The sequence below is a fragment of the Lepus europaeus genome, chromosome 11 (genome assembly GCF_033115175.1).
Source record: "Lepus europaeus isolate LE1 chromosome 11, mLepTim1.pri, whole genome shotgun sequence".
Taxonomy (NCBI): domain Eukaryota; kingdom Metazoa; phylum Chordata; class Mammalia; order Lagomorpha; family Leporidae; genus Lepus; species Lepus europaeus.
The window spans coordinates 46,047,660-46,066,514 of NC_084837.1; the positions used below are offsets into that span (position 1 = coordinate 46,047,660).

General features: G+C 37.3%; 1 pseudogene; it reads left to right on the top strand.

The window, feature by feature from the left end:
• Window positions 1-14,671: 14,671 nt before the first annotated feature.
• Window positions 14,672-18,513, top strand: LOC133770470 (cyclin-dependent kinases regulatory subunit 1-like; annotated as a pseudogene).
• The last annotated feature ends 342 nt before the right edge of the window (window positions 18,514-18,855 follow it).

The following is an 18,855-nucleotide window of genomic DNA, read 5'->3' on the forward strand; positions in this document are numbered from 1 at the left end:
CATGACTTCCCTCCCATTCACACCCCTCCCATCTCCTGTTCCCTCTCCCCTTCCATTCACATCGAGATTCATTTTCAATTCTCTTTATATACAGAAGATCCGTTTAGTATATATTAAGTAAATATTTCAACAGTTTGCACCCACATAGAAACATAAAGTGAAAAATACTGTTTGAATATTAGTTATAGCATTAAATCACAATGTACAGCACATTAAGGACAGAGGTCCTACATGAGGAGTAAGTACACAGTGACTCCTGTTGTTGACTTAACAAATTGACACTCTTGTTAATGGCATCAGTAATCACCCTAGGCTCTTGTCATGAGTTGCCAAAGCTGTGGAAGCCTTTTGAGTTCACCGACTTTTATCATATTTAGACAAGGTCATAGTCAAAGTGGAAGCTCTCTCCTCCCTTCAGAGAAAGGTACCTCCTTCTTTGATGACCTGCCCTTTCCACTGGGATCTCACTTGCAGAGATCTTTCATTTAGGTCATTTTTTTTTGCCAGAGTGTCTTGGCTTTCCATGCCTGAAATACTCTCATGGGCTTTTCAGCTGGATCTGAATGCCTTAAGGGCTGATTCTGAGGTCAGAGTGCTGTTTAGGACATTTGCCCTTCTATGAGTCTGTTGTGTATCCTGCTTCCCAGGTTGGATAGTTCTTTCCCTTTTTTGTTCTATTGGTTAGTATTTTCAGACACCAGTCTTGTTTATGTGATCCCTTTGATTCTTAGTCCTATAATTATGATCAATTGTGAAAAGAAATTGATCAAATGGACTAGTGAGATGGCATTGGTACATGCAACCTTGATGGGATTGAATTGGAATTCCCTGGTATGTTTCTAACTCTACCGTTTGGGGCAAGACAGCTGGAGCATGTCCCAAATTGTACATCTCTTCCCTCTCTTATTCCCACTCTTATATTTAACAGGGACCACTTTTCAGTTAAGTTTCAACACTTAAGAACAACTGTGTATTAATTACAGAATTCAACCCATAGTATTAAAAAGAACAAACAACAAAATACTAAGAGGGATAATGTATTAAGTTGTTCATCAACAGTCAGGGCAAGGGCTGATCAAGTCACTATTTCTCATAGTGTCCATTTCACTTTAGCAGGTTTCCTTTTTGGTGCTCGGTTAGTTGTCACCGATCAGGGAGAACATATGATATTTGTCCCTTTGGGACTGGCTTATTTCACTCAGCATGACGTTTTCCAGATTCCTCCATTTTGTTGCAAATGATTGATTTCATTGTTTTTTACTGCTGTATTTTATAGAGTACATATCCCATAATTTCTTTATTCAGTCTACAGTTGATGGGCATTTAGGTTGATTCCAGGTCTTTGCTATTGTGAATTGAGCAGCAATAAACATTAAGGGGCAGACAGCTCTTTTGTTTGCCAATTTAATTTCCTTTGGGTAAATTCCAAGGAGTGGGATAGCTGGGTTGAATGCAGGGTTATATCCAGGTTTCTGAGGAATCTCCAGACTGACTTCCATAGTGGCTTAACCAGTTTGCATTCCCACCAACAGTGGGTTAGTGTCCCTTTTTCCCCACATCCTCGCCAGCATCTGTTGTTGGTAGATTTCTGAATGTGAGCCATTCTCACTGGGGTGAGGTGAAAGCTCATTGTGGTTTTGATTTGCATTTCCCTGATTGCTAGTGATCTTGAACATTTTTTCATGTGTCTGTTGGCCATTTGGATTTCCTCTTTGGAAAAATGTCTATTTAGTTCCTTGGCCCATCTCTTAAGTGGGTTGTTTGTTTTGTTGTTGTGGAGTTTCTTGATCTTTTTGTAGGTTCTGGTTATTAACCCTTTATCTGTTGCATAGTTTGTAAATATTTTTTCCCATTCTGTTGGTTGCCTGTTCACTTTCCTGACTGTTTCTTTTGCAGTACAGAAACTTCTCAATTTGATTCAATCCCAAATGTTAATTTTGGCTTTGACTGCCTGTGGTTCTGGGGTCTTTTCCAGGAAGTCTTTGCCTGTACCTATATCTTGCAGGGTTTCTCCGATGTTCTCTAATAATTTGATGGTGTCAGTTGTAGATTTAGATCTTTAATCCATGTTGAGTGGTTTTTTGTGTAAGGTGTAAGTTAGGGGTCTTGCTTCATGTTTCTGCATGTGGAAATCCAGTTTTCCCAGGACCATTTATTAAATACACTGTCCTTGTTCCAGGAATTGGTTTTAGATCCTTGATCAAATATTTGTTGGCTGTAGATGTTTGGGTTGATTTCTGGTGTTTCTATTCTGTTCCATTGGTCTATCCATTTGTTTCTCTACCAGTACCATGCTGTTTTAATTACAACTGCCCTGTAGTATGTTCTGAAATCTGGTATTGTGATGCCTCCGGCTTTGTTTTTGTTGTACAAAATTGCTTTAGCTAATTGAGGTCTCCTGCATCTCCATATGAACTTCAGCATCATTTTTTCTAGACTTGAGAAGAATGTCTTTGGTGTCTTGATTGGTATCACACTGAATCTATAAATTGCTTTTGGGAGAATGGACATTTTGATGTTGATTCTTCCAATCCATGAGCATGAAAGATTTTTCCATTTTTTTGGTATCCTCTTCTATTTCTTTATTTAAGATTTTGTAATTCTAATCGTAGAGATCTTTAACATACTTTCTTAAGTTTATTCCGAGGTATTTGATTGTTTCTGTAGTGATTGTGAATTGGATTGATCTTAGAAGTTCTTTCTCAACTGTGGCATTGCCTGTGTATACAAAGGCTGTTGATTTTTGCATTGATTATATCCTGCTACTTTTCCAAACTCTTCTATGAGTTCCAATAATCTCTTAGTAGAGTTCTTTGGATCCCCTAAATAAGGAAACATATCGTCTGCAAAGAGGGATAGTTTGAGTTCTTCCTTCCCAATTTGTATCCCTTTAATTTCTTTTTCTTGCCTTATGGCTCTGGCTAAAACTTCCAGAACTATATTGAATAGCAGTGGTGAGAGTGGGCATCTCTGTCGGGTACCAGATCTCAGTGGAAATGCTTTCTACTTTTCCCCATTCAATAGGATGCTGGCCGTGGGATTTTCATAAATTGCTTTGATTATATTGAGGAATGTTCCTTCTATACCCAGTTTGCTTAGAGTTTTCATCATGGAAGGGTGTTGAATTTTATTGAATGCTTTCTCTGCGTCTATTGAGAGAATCATATGGGTTTTCTTCTGCAGTTTGTTAATGTGGTGTATCACATTGATTGAGTTGAAAACATTGAACCATCCCTGCATGCCAAGGATAAATCCCACTTGGTCTGGGTGGATAATTTTTCTGATGTGTTGTTGTATTCTATTGGCCAGAATTTTATTGAGGATTTTTGTGTCTATGTTCCTCAGGGATATTGGTCTGTAATTTTCTTTCAATGCTGCATCTTTCTCTCGCTTTAGGATTAAGGTGATGCTGTCTTCATAAAAAGAATTTGGGAGTATTCCATCTTTTTTGCTTGTTTTGTATAGCTTGAGAAGAATTGGAGTTAGTTCTTCTTTAAATGTCTGGTAGAATTCAGCAGTGAATCCATCTGGTCCTGGGCTTTTCTTTGTTGGGAGGGCCTTTATTACTGTTTCAATTTCTGTCTCAGTTATGGGTCTATTTAGGTTTTCTATGTCTTCATGGTCCAATTTAGGTAGATTGCATGTGTCCAGGAATCTACCCATTTCTGATAGATTTCCCTGTTTGCTGGCATACAACTCTTTTTAGTAATTTCTGATGATTCTTTTTATTTCTGTGGTGTCTGTTGTTACATTTCCTTTTTCATCTCTGATTCTATTGATTTGGGTCTCTTTTTTTAGTTAGTTGAGCCAATGGTGTGTCAATTTTATTAATTTTTTCAAAAATCCAGCTCTTTGCTTGGCTGATTTTTTGTAATTTTTTTTTTTGACAGGCTGAGTGGATAGTGAGAGAGAGACAGAGAGAAAGGTCTTCCTTTTGCCGTTGGTTCACTCTCTAATGGCCGCCGCGGTAGTGCGCTGCGGCCGGCGCACCGCGCTGATCTGATGGCAGGAGCCAGGTGCTTATCCTGCTCTCCCGTGGGGTGCAGGGCCCAAGCACCTGGGCCATCCTCCACTGCACTCCCTGGCCACAGCAGAGAGCTGGCCTGGAAGAGGGGCAACCGGGACAGGATCGGTGCCCCGACCGGGACTAGAACCCGGTGTGCCGGCGCCGCAAGGCGGAGGATTAGCCTAGTGAGCCGCGGCGCCCGCCGATTTTTTGTAATTTTTTTTGGATTCAATCCTGTTGATTTCTTCTCTGATTTTAATTATTTATCTTCTCCTACTAGATTTGGGTCTGGCTTGCTGCAGTTTTTCTAGATCCTTGAGATGCATTGAAAGCTCATTTATTTGGTGACTTTCCAATTTCTTGATGTAGGCACCTATTGCTATAAACTTTCCTCTCAACACTGCTTTTGCCGTATCCCATAAGTTTTGATATGTTGTGTTGTTATCCTCATTTACTTCCAGAAAGTTCTTGTTTTCTCTTTCGACTTCTTCTATGACCCAGCATTCATTCAGGAGCATGTTGTTCAGTCTCCATGTGTTTGCATACTCTCTAGGGATTCCTGAATTGCTAATTTCCACCTTCATTCTGCTGTGGTCTGAGAAGCTGCATCGTATGATTCTAACTCTTTTAAATTTGCTGAGACTTGCTTTATGGCCTAGTATGTGGTCTCTCTTAGAGAAGGTTCCATGTACTGCTGAGAAGAATGTAAATGCTTTATGTGTAGGATGAAAAGTTCTGTAGATATCTATTAGATCCATTTGGGCAATTAAATCTGCTGTTTCCTTGTTGATCTTCTGTCCGGATGATCTATTTCTGAGAGTGGAATATTGAAGTCCCCCAGTACTATTGTATTGGAATCTAAGTCTCCGTTTAAGTCCCTTAACATATCTTTTAAATAAACCAGTGCCCTGTAATTAGGTGCATATACATTTATAATAGTTACATCTTCCTGTTTAGTTGAACCCTTAATCATTATATAGTGCACCTCTTTGTCTCTCCTAACAGTTTTTGTGTTAAAGTTTATTTTGTCTAATATTAAGATGACTACACCAGCTCTTTGTTGGTTTCTGTTGGCATGGAATATCTTTTTCCAACATTTTACTTTCAGTGTGCATGCATCTTTGTTGAAAGATGTGTTTTTTGTAGGCAGCAAATAGATGGCTTTTGTTCCTTAATCCATTCAGCCAGTCTGTGCCTTTTAACTGGAGAGTTGAGTCTATTAACATTCAATGTGACTATTGATAAGTAGTGACTTTGCCCTGCCACTTTTACAAAAATATTTTCTAGTATATGCTTTGAGTTTCCTGTGATCTTGTACTGGTAGGTTTTCTTCATTTACCTTCTTTCATATTGATGGCCATGTTTCTGTGTTTCTGTGTGTAGCACATCTTTAAGCATTTTTTTGTAGTGTTGCATGAGTGGTGACAAATTCTTTCAATTTCTGTTTGCTATGAAAGGTCTTTATTTCACCTTCATTCACAAATGAGAGCTTTGCAGGATATAATATTCTGGGCTGGCAGTTTTTCTCTCTTAGTACCTGGGCTATGTCTCGCCATTTCCTCCTAGCCTGTATGGTTTCTGATGAGAAGTCAGCTGTGAGTCTAATTGGAGATTCTCTGAGAGTAATCTGACGTTTCTCTCTTGCACATTTTAGAATCTTTTCTTTATGTTTCACTGTGGTGAGTTTGATTACAACGTGTCATGGTGAGGATCTCTTTTGGCCATGTTTACTAGGGGTTCTATGAGCTTCCTGTACTAGGATGTCTCTGTCCTTCTCCAAACCCAGGAAGTTCTCTGCTAGTATCTCACTGAAAATGCCTTCTAATCCTTTCTCCCTCTCCATGCCTTCAGGAACTCATAGAACCCGAATGTTGGTTTTTTAATAGTATCCTGTAGATTCCAGATAATATTTTTTGGATTTCTAATTTCCTCTTCTTTTCTTTGGTTTGACTGTATCCTTTCCTGTTCTCTGTCTTCTAAGACTGATATTTTCTCTTCTGCTTCCCTCATTCTGTTTTTAAGGCTCTCTAACGTGTTTGTCATTTGATCTATTGAATTCTTCATTTCATTATGGTTTCTCATCACTATCACAGTTTCTTGTTCTACTAGTTGTTTCATTTAATTTTGATTCCTCCTTAATATTTCATTTCTGTGAGAGAGATTTTCTATCTTGTCCATTAAGGATTTCTGTAGTTCAAGAATTTGTTTTTGAGAACTTCTTAATGTTCTTATTAATTTCTTGAGATCTGCTTCTTGCATTTCTTCGATCTCATCATCTTCATAATCTTGAATTGGGGTGTCTTTTTCATTTGGGGGCGTCATAGTGTCTTCCTTGTTCTTGTTACCTTGGTTTCTGCATTTGTTGTTTGGCATATTTGACATATTCTTTGGTTTCTTCACTGTGGTGTTCTTTCTCATTATACTATGACTCTAGAATAAGTGGACTGTCTGCTTTTGATGGGTCCTTAGAGGCTGTGATGGGTGTGGCCAGAGAGCTCTGTTTGGTTCTTCAGGGTTAAGGGTGTGCTAAATGTGACTCACCCAGGTTGTTCTCTCTCACGCTTGCTCTCTCTCTCTCTCTCTCTCTCTCTCTCTTTTGTCTCAGAAGAGAAGTAACTCCACACAGCTGAGTGGAATTGAGTGTAGTTGATGTATGAAATCTGGCTCCTGTGAGTATTTGTCTGCTCTACCCCAGGGACCACACAAAGGGCTTATGCAGCCCTCAGTGTGGTCTCAAATTTCTCTCCAGTCTCTCACTTGATTGCCAAGGTTACTGAGTTTGTGTACTCGGTGAATTCTCTCACCCATGTTCAGATTTTCAGTCTCAGTTCGTTAGCTCCACACTTTCACTAGGTCCTAACCTCCTGTTATTTCTCCCCACCAGAGTCAGGTTTTTCTGCTTGGCTGATGGCAAGCTCCACTTTACGTATGTCCAAAATGGTGCCTGCTCTTTGTCTTGCTCGACTTTGTAAGGTTAGTGGAGAGAGATGCTAGTGTCCGTGCCGGTTCCCATATTGCATATGACCAGCCATCCCACTCTTGGTAATTTACCCAAGGGAAATTTAATCAGCATATGAAAGAGTTATCTGTACCCCTATGTTTATTGCAGCTCAATTCACAATAGCTAAGATATGAAATGAACTCAAATGTCCATCAACTGAAGACTGGAATATGAAATTATGGGATATGTACACCATGGAATACTACACAGTGTTAAAAAATGGAATCTTGTTTTTTGCACAAAATGGATTCTACTGGACAACATTATACTTACTTAAATAATCTAGTCTCAAAAAGGAAGATACCATATGTTCTCCCTGATCTGTGTTAATTAGTAGAGTTTCTAATCTATAGAAATGAAGTTGGCAGTTTGAAATATGCCCTTGTCTCAACTGTTGAGGAACAGTTTTTTTCCCCCTCATACTCTTTGTTGAACTCTTTACTCATTGTTGGGCTAATCTTATGTGTATTAAGTTAACTGAAAATAGATCTTAGTAAAAAATAGAATGGGAATAGGAGAGGGAGGAGGAGTAATAGTGGGAGTGTGGGTGGGAGTACAAGTAGGGTGGGAAGAATCATTGTGTTCCTAAATTTGTATTTATGAAATGCGTGAAGTTTGTCTACTTTAAATATAAGGTTTCTGGGGAAAATGAATTACTTGTGACAAATATCTATAATGGTGATGTTGTATAATTGATTCTTATTTTGCAAAATGTCACAAAGACAGGCTTTTCTGCTCCAATTCCCTTTCTAACAATCTTTTATGTGGTAGCTAGAGAGAATTATGGTAATCTACACTCTCAACAAGTAGCATGGCTAAGCACAGACAATATCACTCCATTTACTTTCAGAAATTTTATATGACTTAGATAGCTTTACCCTTTCTGCTTATGATGCAGATATTATGAGCAGAGTGGGATACAACATATTGATTCAGAATATGCTCCAATGATAGCTACATAATGAATACTCAAACTTTTGCAATAAAATCTTTATTGAAGAATTGAGAATACACTGCATTGATTTGTGACAGGCCTTCTATTTTTCCAGTCCCTATGAACTTGTATCTAAAAATTTACTCAGTAATCTAATTTTCTAAATTAACATAGACACATCATGATTTTTTTACATTGACTTCTTAAATTTTCCCATCTAGTATACCTGTTAAATCTAATTAAATTATTAAAATGCACTTAAGTCCATTCTAAGTGATTAAAGGATAATTTAGCCAATAGTATCATAAATTTTATACATGTTTATAATTTGCTATTAATCATACATTTTAAGCTTATTCAAACATTAATAAATGGGAGATTATATATTAATTTACATACTATAATATGTGAAATCGATGCTGCAGTTGGGAAATGGGAAAATAATAACAAGTGAAAATGACTTCACTAATATTTAGCTTATGTTATGTGCTAGGTCATACTTAACAAATGTTCCTTTAAATGTACTATGTAATGTATTTCTGATAAAAAACCACAGGAAAAACAATGGTGAGCCCAAAATAATTTAACAAGTTTCCATATATAGAATGTTCTAGGTACATTGGTAAATAGACCAAATTTATAATAATTCATGCATATCTTAAGCTTGAAATTTTATTGAATAAATAATGACATCAGAGTAATGACTTGTTTGTAACTATGGCAGGCAAGATGATTGCAAGGGAGAAATGAGCAAGATAGTTTTTTTTTTTTGACAGGCAGAGTTAGACAGTGAGAGAGAAGATAGTTTTATTTTAAAGGAAGTTTAGGATGGATCTAGCTTTTTTGTAAGGGGCAGAGAGAGAGAGAGAGAGAGAGAGAGAGAGAGAAATGGGATCTTCCATCTGCTGGTTCACTTCTCAACTGACTACAAAAGCTGGATATGGGCCAGGCTGAATCCAGGAGCTAGGGACACCATGTGGATCTCCCTTGTGGGTGGTAGAGACCCAGTTACTTAAGTCATTATCTGCTGCTTCCCAGGAGCATTTGCAGGGAGCTGGATTGCAAGTGAAGTAAATAGGGTTGAATTGGTGCTCTAGTAGGTTATGTGGATGTTTCAAGTGGCAGCTAACTTGCTGTGCCACAGTGCCCATTCTGGAACATGAAATCAATGTATTAAGATAAAGCCTAGTCATTCCTCGCTTAACAAATGAGAACCTGGAAGTCATGAGATTTCTTATGAATGTTGATGTTGATGAGAAAAGCCGAGTGCTTGACAAAATGGTGGTGCATAAAATATCCCTTGTCCAGTATCTTGTGCATATGATGAAACTTCATTATGTGAGAGACATACAATCCTGAAAGGATAGTGTTAACACCTTTGATGCCAAATAAAAAATATAATGATACCTCTTAATGTATTGAAAGAACTATTCTACTTAAATGGAAATATCTTCTTTTGGAAAAATGGGAGGAACTGTAACTGTTGGTGGTTAAAGCTAAACAGTAGAAATGGTGGTTGTGATGGTAGCCACAGGAAAGCAGGGTCTTCAACAGAACTGTAAGATTATGATTTGGCTTGGCATAGCTAGAACCTGAAGAAGTGATTGAAGTTGGTGATTGGTAGCAGAGTGTTAATTATGGCAAGCAGCATTGAGAACCATACTAGGCAAGGAAGTTAATTAGATAAATTGTAGCTTTGTACTGCTCTCTTCAAATAATACCAAGATTGTCACTTGAAGATTGTAGAATTGATCTTGGTAGAATACTAAGTATTACCAGAACAAAGATCTTTTGATGTTAGCATGTTCTTTTGATCATATACACATTCTCCTAGCTAAAAGGACTGGTAGAAATAAGGTTTTCAGAAGGATTTTCATCATTCAAGAATTATTTTCATCCTGGAGACAAAAATTGTAAGTCCTAAAATATCAATGAAATAATGGTAGTAAAAGAGATTTAAAATCATGTAAAATGGCCAAAATTTGTGGAAGACATGAACTTCATCATTCAGTTAGTTTAGAAACCTTTAGCAAGTTTTCAGATCAACACTTTCATCATAATATAGCCCCCTTAACAAATGAAAATAATATATGTTTGTGATCTAATACTCTAATTCTCTTCTCTTATTCAAGATATAATAAATTTATCAATTAGAAACCAACACCAATGAATTCTATTTTGAAAATTTTGATCTGAATAAAAATAGAGTACAACAGTAAGTCACAGCAGATATCAATTAGAAAATCTAAGGGAAAGTTTTACTTGCTCTTAAACATTTATTGAATTATAAAACAATTTAATATTAAGATTTATAATAGGGAACTGTTATAAAGGATAATTGTTTTAAATATATATCTTATGGTAGAATAAGTAACTGCTGAAACCAACATGCACTCATTTTTTAAACTTTTATTTAAGAAATATAAATTTCCAAAGTACAACTTTTGGATTACAGTGGCTTTTTTCCCCATAACTTCCCTCCCACTCGCAACCATCCCATCTCCCACACCTTCTCCCACCCCATTCTTCATCAAGATTTATCTTCAATTATCTTTATATACAGAAGATCTACTTACTATTTACTAAGTAAAGATTTCAACAGTTTGCACCCACACAGACACACAAAGTATAGAGTACTGTTTTAGTAGTAGTTTTACCATTAATTCATATAGTACAACACATTAAGGACAAAAATTCTACATGGGGAGTAAGTGCAAAGTGACTCCTGTTGTTGACTTAACAAACTGACACTCTTGTTTATGGTGTCAGTAATCTCCCTGGGCTCTTGTCATGAGATGTCAAGGCTATGGAAGCCTTTTGAGTTTGACAACTACGATCTTATTTAGACAAGGTCATAGTCAAAGTGGAAGTTCTCTCCTCCCTTCAGAGAAAAGTACCTCCTTCTTTGATGGCCCATCCTTTCCACAGTGATCTCACTCACAGACATCTTTCATTTAGGTTCTCTTTATTTTTGCCAGAGTGTCTTGGCTTTCCATGCCTAAAATACTCTCATGGGCTTTTTAGCCAGATCCAAATGCCTTAAGGGCTGATTCTGAGGCCAGAGTGATGTTTAGGACATTTGCCCTTCTATGAGTCTGCTGTGTATCCTGCTTCCCATGTTGGATTGTTCTCTCCTTTTTAATTCTATCAGTTAGTATTAGCAGACACTAGTCTTGTTTATGTGATCCCTTTGACTCTTAGACCTATCATTATGATCAATTGTGAACAGAAATTGATCAAATGTACTAGTGAGTTGGCATTGGTACATGCCACCTTGATGGGATTGAATTGGAATCCCCTGGCACATTTCTAACTCTACTGTTTGGGACATGTCAGATTGAGCATGTGCTGAACTATACATCTCCTGTCTCTCTTATTCCCACTGTTATATTTAACAGGGATCACTTTTCAGTTAAATTTAAATGCCTAATAAAAATTGTGTGTTAATTAAAGAGTTCAACTAATAGTATTAAGTAGAACAAAAAAATACTAAAAGGAATAAAATAGTAAGTTGTTCCTTGACAGCCAGGACAAGGGCTGATCAAGTCACTGTTTCTCATAGTGTCCATTTCACTTCAGCAGGTTTCTATTTAGGTGCTCAGTTATTTATCATTGATCAGGGAGAACATATGATATTTGTTGCTTTGAGACTGGCTTATTTCACTCAGCACGATGTTTTCCAGATTCCTCCATTTTGTTGCAAATGACTGGATTTCATTGTTTTTTACTGCTGTATAGTATGCTATAGAGTGGAGGATGGCCCAGGTCCTTGGGCTCTGCACCCACATGGGAGATCAGGAGGAAGCACTTGGCTCCTGGCTTCGGATCGGTGTAGCGCGCCAGCCGCAACGCACCGGCCTTAGTGGCCATTGGGGGGTGAACCAACGGAAAAGGAAGACCTTTCTCTCTGTCTCTTTCTCTCACTGTCTAACTCTGCCTGTCAAAAAAAAAAAAAAAAGAAGAAAAAAAGAAAAATATCTATTTAGGTCCTTGGCCCATCTCTTAAGTGGGATGATTGTTTTGTTGTTGTGGAGTTTCTTGATCTCTTTGTAGATTCTGGTTATTAGTCCTTTATCTGTTGCATAATTTATAAATATTTTTTCCCATTCTGTCGGTTGCCTCTTCACTTTCCTGACTGTTTCTTTTGTAGTACAGAAACTTCTCAGTTTGATGTAATCCCAAATGTTAATTTTGGTTTTGACTGCCTGATGCACTCTTCTCTAGTAGTAGTGCTTCAATGATTGTAGGAAACATTAAAGCACACATACATCCTTTTAAAGATTAGTAATGAAGACAATATGCAAGTCAAATGCATAGTTATGTAATATATTGATTTGTTTGCTTCCATTTCTTTTTCTTAGTTTCCTTCTGAATTTTGTTTAATGCTTTTTAATGTTTATAATCCCCAATATGCGTGTACATATAGATGAGGAAAACATGGGCAAAGGTGATTTTTATCTTTTGTAAATATTCATTTTATTTATTTATCTGAAAGGCAGAGTGACAGAGAAGTGGGGGGAGAGAGAGATAGAGAGAGAAGTAGAGCTTCCATCCACTGGTTCACTCTCAAACAATTGCAGTAGTTGGGGTTTGGCCAGACTGAAGCTAGGAGCCAGGAACTCCAACTGGGTCTCCCATTTGTGTGGTAGAGATCCAAGTACTTGAACCATCATCTGCTGTCTCTAAGATGCATTAGTAGGGAGCTGTATTGGAAGTGGAGTAGCCAAGACTTGGACCAACCCTCAGGTGTGAGATGCAGATGTCCCAAACAATGGCTTAACCTGCTGCACCACAGCACTCAACCCAAAAAGAGCAATTTTAAAATTCAAGTTTAGATTCTTAAATTTTTATTTATCAATCTAAGAGGAAACTCTTATATTTTTAAGAATAAAATAGTCATTATAAATCAGGGATACTTTATATGAACTTGATACTAGGAAAATAGGATTGGAATCTAGGTGAAGTGAGTGGTTATTATATTGTAATACATTACCAATTTCTTCCTCTATTTTCTTCCTTCCTTCAGTTGACTAATCTACAGTACTCAAGGAGCACTACTCATTCAAGATGTCTACATACCTATGCACATGAAGTATATGGCAATGGCAGTTAGTTTGTGGAAATGGTACACTTAGAGGACTTCCAAGTTTCTTGTATGTGTCTTGAGATAAAAATGAAGGATATAAACGCAAAAGAAATCATTGGAAAATGATTTTGTATCTACGATGGGTAGCTTTCCATTTCTTATTTAAATTTACATAAGTCCTTACCACAAATATTTCTTGTGCTTCTTCTATCTTGAATTAGTGTCTATACCTTGTGACTATGTTCTACTAAAACGAAAAGCAAAGAACAAATCCTGAAGTCATCTTACTTTAACACATGAAAATTAATTTTTTCTTCCATAGGGTCTGCAACTATGCAGGGTAGCTTCATTTTGGGGGTAGACCTAGAGATCAACGCTCTTTTAATGTGACTTTACCATTGCAGGAAATAGATTTTGCTGTTGCAATGGCAAGGAAAAGGAGAACAGAAAGGTTGTAGGTTGACTCTTAATTGCTTTGGTCTGGAAAGGACACATACCACTTTCTGTGCAGAATCTGTGGCCAGAGCTGTTCCAGCTGTCATACCAAATTGTAGGGCTCTGAAATGCAGGAGGGGCACATCCAACACTATTGATACAGATTGTAGTTAGCATAAACTGTATACTATGGAGATGGATTACAATTCTTTGTCAATTGTTCTAAAAGAGTCTGCCTCCTACAGTTGATCTAATGAGCATTCTTAAAGAACATCATGTCTTTATCTTATTATTTGAGATCAAGGAGGAAAAATTATTTGTTGATATGTGAAAATAATTTGTTCTTATATAAAGTAAAATTAATACAGTTCTAGTAATCCAAGTGGAATAATTGTTTAAAGAACATGCAGTTGATTATTTTAATGAGATCAATCATAGATTTCAATCTCTATTTTCTCAAAAATTTTCCTTTACTGGAAGAGAGAGAAAGAGAAACTCTTCTATATGCTGGCTTGCTTCCCCAGTCTCTACAATAGCCAGGACTTGGCCAAGCCAAAGTCAGGAGGCAGGAACTCCTCCCTGGTGTTTTATGTGGGTGGCAGGGACTCCAGTACTGAGCTATCATCTACTACTCCTAGGTGCATTAACATGGAGCTAGATGGGAAGTGAAATAGTTGGGACTTGAGCCAACAGTCCAATATTGGATGTAGGCATTCCAAGCAGCAGCTTAATATACTATACCAGAACACCCACCCCAGCATCTATCATGACTAAAAGATTATTTCACTCATCACAGTCATTCAAAAAGTAATTGTATTTTAAAACCGTTATTTTTATTGTGTTTATTCTGATTAGTGGTAGGTAGTCTTACATGTGATGAACTAATATATTGTAATAAAAATCATTGCTCTTGAGAAATAATGTAATTTCTTAAAAATGCTTTTAAACATATCCAAAGGAACTAAGTTTCATATTTTAAAATTATTGCTTCATAATGCTGTATATATTAGTATTTGGCCATGAACAATGGTAGGCAGAATTCGTTGAGGAACTGGACAAGAAGAGGTAAGCAAGGAATGAAAATCAAACACAAAATTTGTGGTTGAAATGTCTTTGTAATCCACGATCTCAAGCTAAGACAGAAAAAAAACCTCTCAAGATACCATATTGATGAATCAGAATCAGTATTAAAATATATAGATTTGGCAAATGTGTAGTCATAAACAGATTCTGTATACCAATAGGCTTTAGAATGAATAGATCTTAATTAAATATAAACAACTAACATGAAGTCATGAATTAGATTATTCCTAAACCCTTCCACATGTCCCCTTTATGCTTAAAATAAAATATAATTTTCTTGCTACATGTATCAGGCTTTTGTTAGGAAAACAGAAACTACTCTACAGATCTTTGAGCTTACCTGATATTTGTCAGAAGGAAATTCTTCACAGAATTAGTGAGAATGACAGTGCTTTGCCTTGCTCAATAGAGTAATCATATTTATTTCATTTCAGGAGGAAACTATAAGTTTTTACAAAAATCAAAGTGTTAATATGATAAAGGTAGTGCTCAGTGGATTAGCATAGTTTTCAGCCCCATTTATGATAATCAAATTACATTTGTTTTCTTCCAGATTTATAGGCATTACCATTTGTCATAAGCAGACATATTGAGAACCTGCAAAGCTGATTAGAATGATACTGGACTAGCAAATAACTTTAGTCCACCGATATTAGAAAATTGGTAAAACAATGCATTGCTAAATCTAGGTCTATATTACAAAGTAAAAGCTTTTCACTTGCCTATCTATCTACCAATCATCTATCTGCCTAACTAAAAATAACCAATAATTTAAAAATAATCAGAATAAATAAAAACAAAATAATAATACCCAAACTCTCAATGCTTGTAGGGAGTCTGTGTATAAAGAAGAGATATAGGGACTTATCATACAAGTAATTTGCTATAAATACATGAATGCAGAAGACACATAAAAATTAAAATTTCATTATATATAATACCATTTGTGATGGGCGGAGTCTAAGAATGTCTTTAAGAGTCCCAATCCTAGGACCGGTGTTGTGTAGTGGGTTAAGCTGCAGCCTGAGACACCAGCAGCCCCCACGAGCACTGGTTTGTGTCCTGGCTGATCCAATTCTGATCCAGCTCCCTGTGAATGTGCCTTGGAAAGCAACATAGGATGGTCCAAGTGCTTGGGCACCTGCACCCACATGGGAGACCGGGAGGAAGCTCGTGGCTCCTGGCTCCTAGCTCCAGATGGGTGCAGTTCTGGCCGTTGTGGCCATTTGGGGAGTGAACCAACGGAAGGAAGACCTTTCTCTCTGTCTCTCTCTCATTGTCTGTAACTCTACCTGTCAAATAAATAAAATCTTTTAAAAAATACATCTTTTTTTTTTTTTTTAAAGATGTATCTGCTTTAAAAATAAAAAAAAAAAGAGACCCATTCCTGGTACACCCACAACCTTCTCCTGGTTATTCAATCAAGCAGTAGCAAAGGAATTTTGCATATGCAATTAAAGTTTCAGTTAACGCTAAAATAGGGATATTACTTTTCTAGGCAAGAGTTAATCAGTTGAGCCCTGAAAAAGCAAAGTTTTCTCTGGCTGATCACAGAAGATGAAGTCAGAAATTCAAGGCATGAAAGGATTTGACCTGTTGTTGACTTGAAGGTGGAGGAGGGATCTGGCAAGGAGTTTATATATCTTCTGATTGCTGAAAGTTGACCTGGCTGATAATAAGCACAGAAGTAGGGTCTCTCAATGTGTCTGCCACTGTTCTTTTCAAGCACACACACAAACAAATAAAACTTGAAAAATAGAGTTCCGTGCTCCAATTTATCAATTAAGGGCAAATGGAGGAATCTAAACACATTTTGTATCTAAACATTTTCTTTAGGGCAGTGCACTGACATTTTGTTTCACAGGGAAATCTATTTTAATGAAATAACCTTGGAGTGAATCCTGCAATATATGTATTTTAGTCAGCCTAATTTATAGACTCAAGGTTTGGCCATTTATTCATTAGAGAATGATTATAGCTATCAGACAGGAAATACTCCCCCAACTGGCTCTAAAAATAATCAGAATAACTTCATTGTTTTCATGGATATGACAACATCAATCTCATTAACTACTGTAACTTACCTCAAAGGTGCTTAGCATTGATTATTCATCCAGAATCTATGTTGGTGACATGATAGACATTACTCATTATGATTGATGTGAGTCATGAAGCTATGACTGATTTACTGCATGGATCCATCAAGTCTCTAGTTATTGCCAAACACATTTTCAATTTAAATTTGTGGTGAATCATTTGAATTAGTGCATAACTACTGAAGACCTCAGAAAAAAGATCACCAGCATGGGAAAGTATTGGCCTGTTATCTAACTCATTTCAATCCAAGTAACATTTCTAGTTTAGTCTCAGTCAAGGCGACCTCCGATGCTTAGAATTCATTTCCAGCATCATGAAGTTTTGGTTTCCTAGGTTGAGTTTTACAGCCAATTGCTTTGTGACCTTGAATAAATTTTTTAAGTTTCTTTTTCTAAAATAGTAACAACAAAATTGGGATATCTGAAGACGTCTACTGAGGTGTTTAGGGAATCATTCTCTTTTTAATAGACAGTAGTGAGAGACTCAGGAATGGGACAAGAAGCCCTATGGTCACAAACAACAAGGTTAAGAGCCTACCAAATACTTGTAACTTTTTGTGTGAAGTAAGGGGTAAAAAAGAAAATTCTTGGCAATAAAGAGTAAAATTATTTTTTGAAGTCACTAGAATGAAGGTACTGAAGTAGCAAGAGGGCACCTACTGGGAATAATGGCTCATTTTTAATTTCTAAGCACTTGTGCAAAGATTTTCAAATTGAGGAATAATATTATCAAACTAAAGCAGTTGTGGACTATTTTAATAATTATCAATTCATTTGAATTTTGTTGCATTTATATCATCATACTCAACTATTTTGGAGAAAATTCCTGCATCATATTTATAGTTCAAGTATTCAGTTAAAATATTGAAATCAAAATATTTCAATTGTGGTTAAAATTAAAGAGTAATTAAAAAAATTATTCATTGCTTGAATCAACAAAAACGTACATTTAAAAATATTCATTTAATTTGAAAGACAGAGTAACAGAGAGAAGTAGAGACAGAGAGAAAGGTCTTCCATCCACTGGTGCAGAGAGAGAGAAGGAGAGAGAGAGAGAGGGAGAGAGAGAGAGAGGGAGAGAGAGAGAGAGAGAGAGAGATCTTTCAACTGCTGAGTCACTCCCCAAATGGCTGCAAAAGCTAGGGCTGGGTCAGGTGGAAGCCAGGAGCCAGGAGCTTCATCCAGATCTGCAACATGGTTTCAGTTTCCAAGTTGTACTGTCCTCTGCTGCTTTCCCAGGCACATTATCAGGGAGCTGGATTGTAAGTGAAGCAGCAAAGACTCAAACCAGCACCCATATAGGATGCCATCATAACAGGTGGTGGCTTAACCCCACTACACCACAATGCTGGTCCCAGTATAACAACTTTTAAAGCTATATATCTCAAGAAATTCTTTTGAAATGTAGGCAATAATCTCTCCAAAGCAAATGAGGTATGTATAATCTTATACAAACACCAGTTCAGTATATTTGATAAAACCATGCCACTTTCAGACATTTCTCATTAAAACAACATCAGGCTGGCAACCGTGAAGTAAAGTGGAATGTGGAGTCAGCCCTCTTGAGGAAGGCGTGATTGGAGTCTGACCACCATCACCCTTGTGGATTTCTGGATCTTTGTTTCAACTTGGCTGGGAGTTGCTGTGTAGTATACTGGGTGAAGGTGGCCCTTTCCTCACATTCTCACTGCCAGGGATTTGTAATGTGGCCCAAGGACATAGCCAAGCTGTTCTCTAAAATCCATTTGATGTCTGAATCTGCATGGAGGAATCTTGGCGTTCAGCAGAGTCAGGGATGGGTCCATTGTATGATCCATGAACCAGAACATCTTGCAGTCCCGGCAGCCACTACCGAAGAAATCAAAGAAATGAAGCTGGCGAGCCACTTCCCAGTCTCGAGCTCCACACAGCTGCTCTTCCTTTCCAACAGCTTTCTGATAGCATTATGTTGCCTCTCTGCTTCTCTCTCTGATATTTCATGGATGTTCAATACATTGTTCAGAGAAGCTGGTAACTGCTTTGCTTCTTGAGTAAAGCCAACACTACCACAGCCCCGCCAGCTGAGTGCTCTGTGGGCCATGGCCTCCCCTGAATGTGACCCAGAAGCCTCCGTGTGGTCTGTATCCTGCAGAGCGTACTCTGCAGGTGGAGGACGCATCTGAGAGTAAGAGTGCGGTTTTCACAGGGATCTCGTGACCTTGCTGTTTTGTTTTT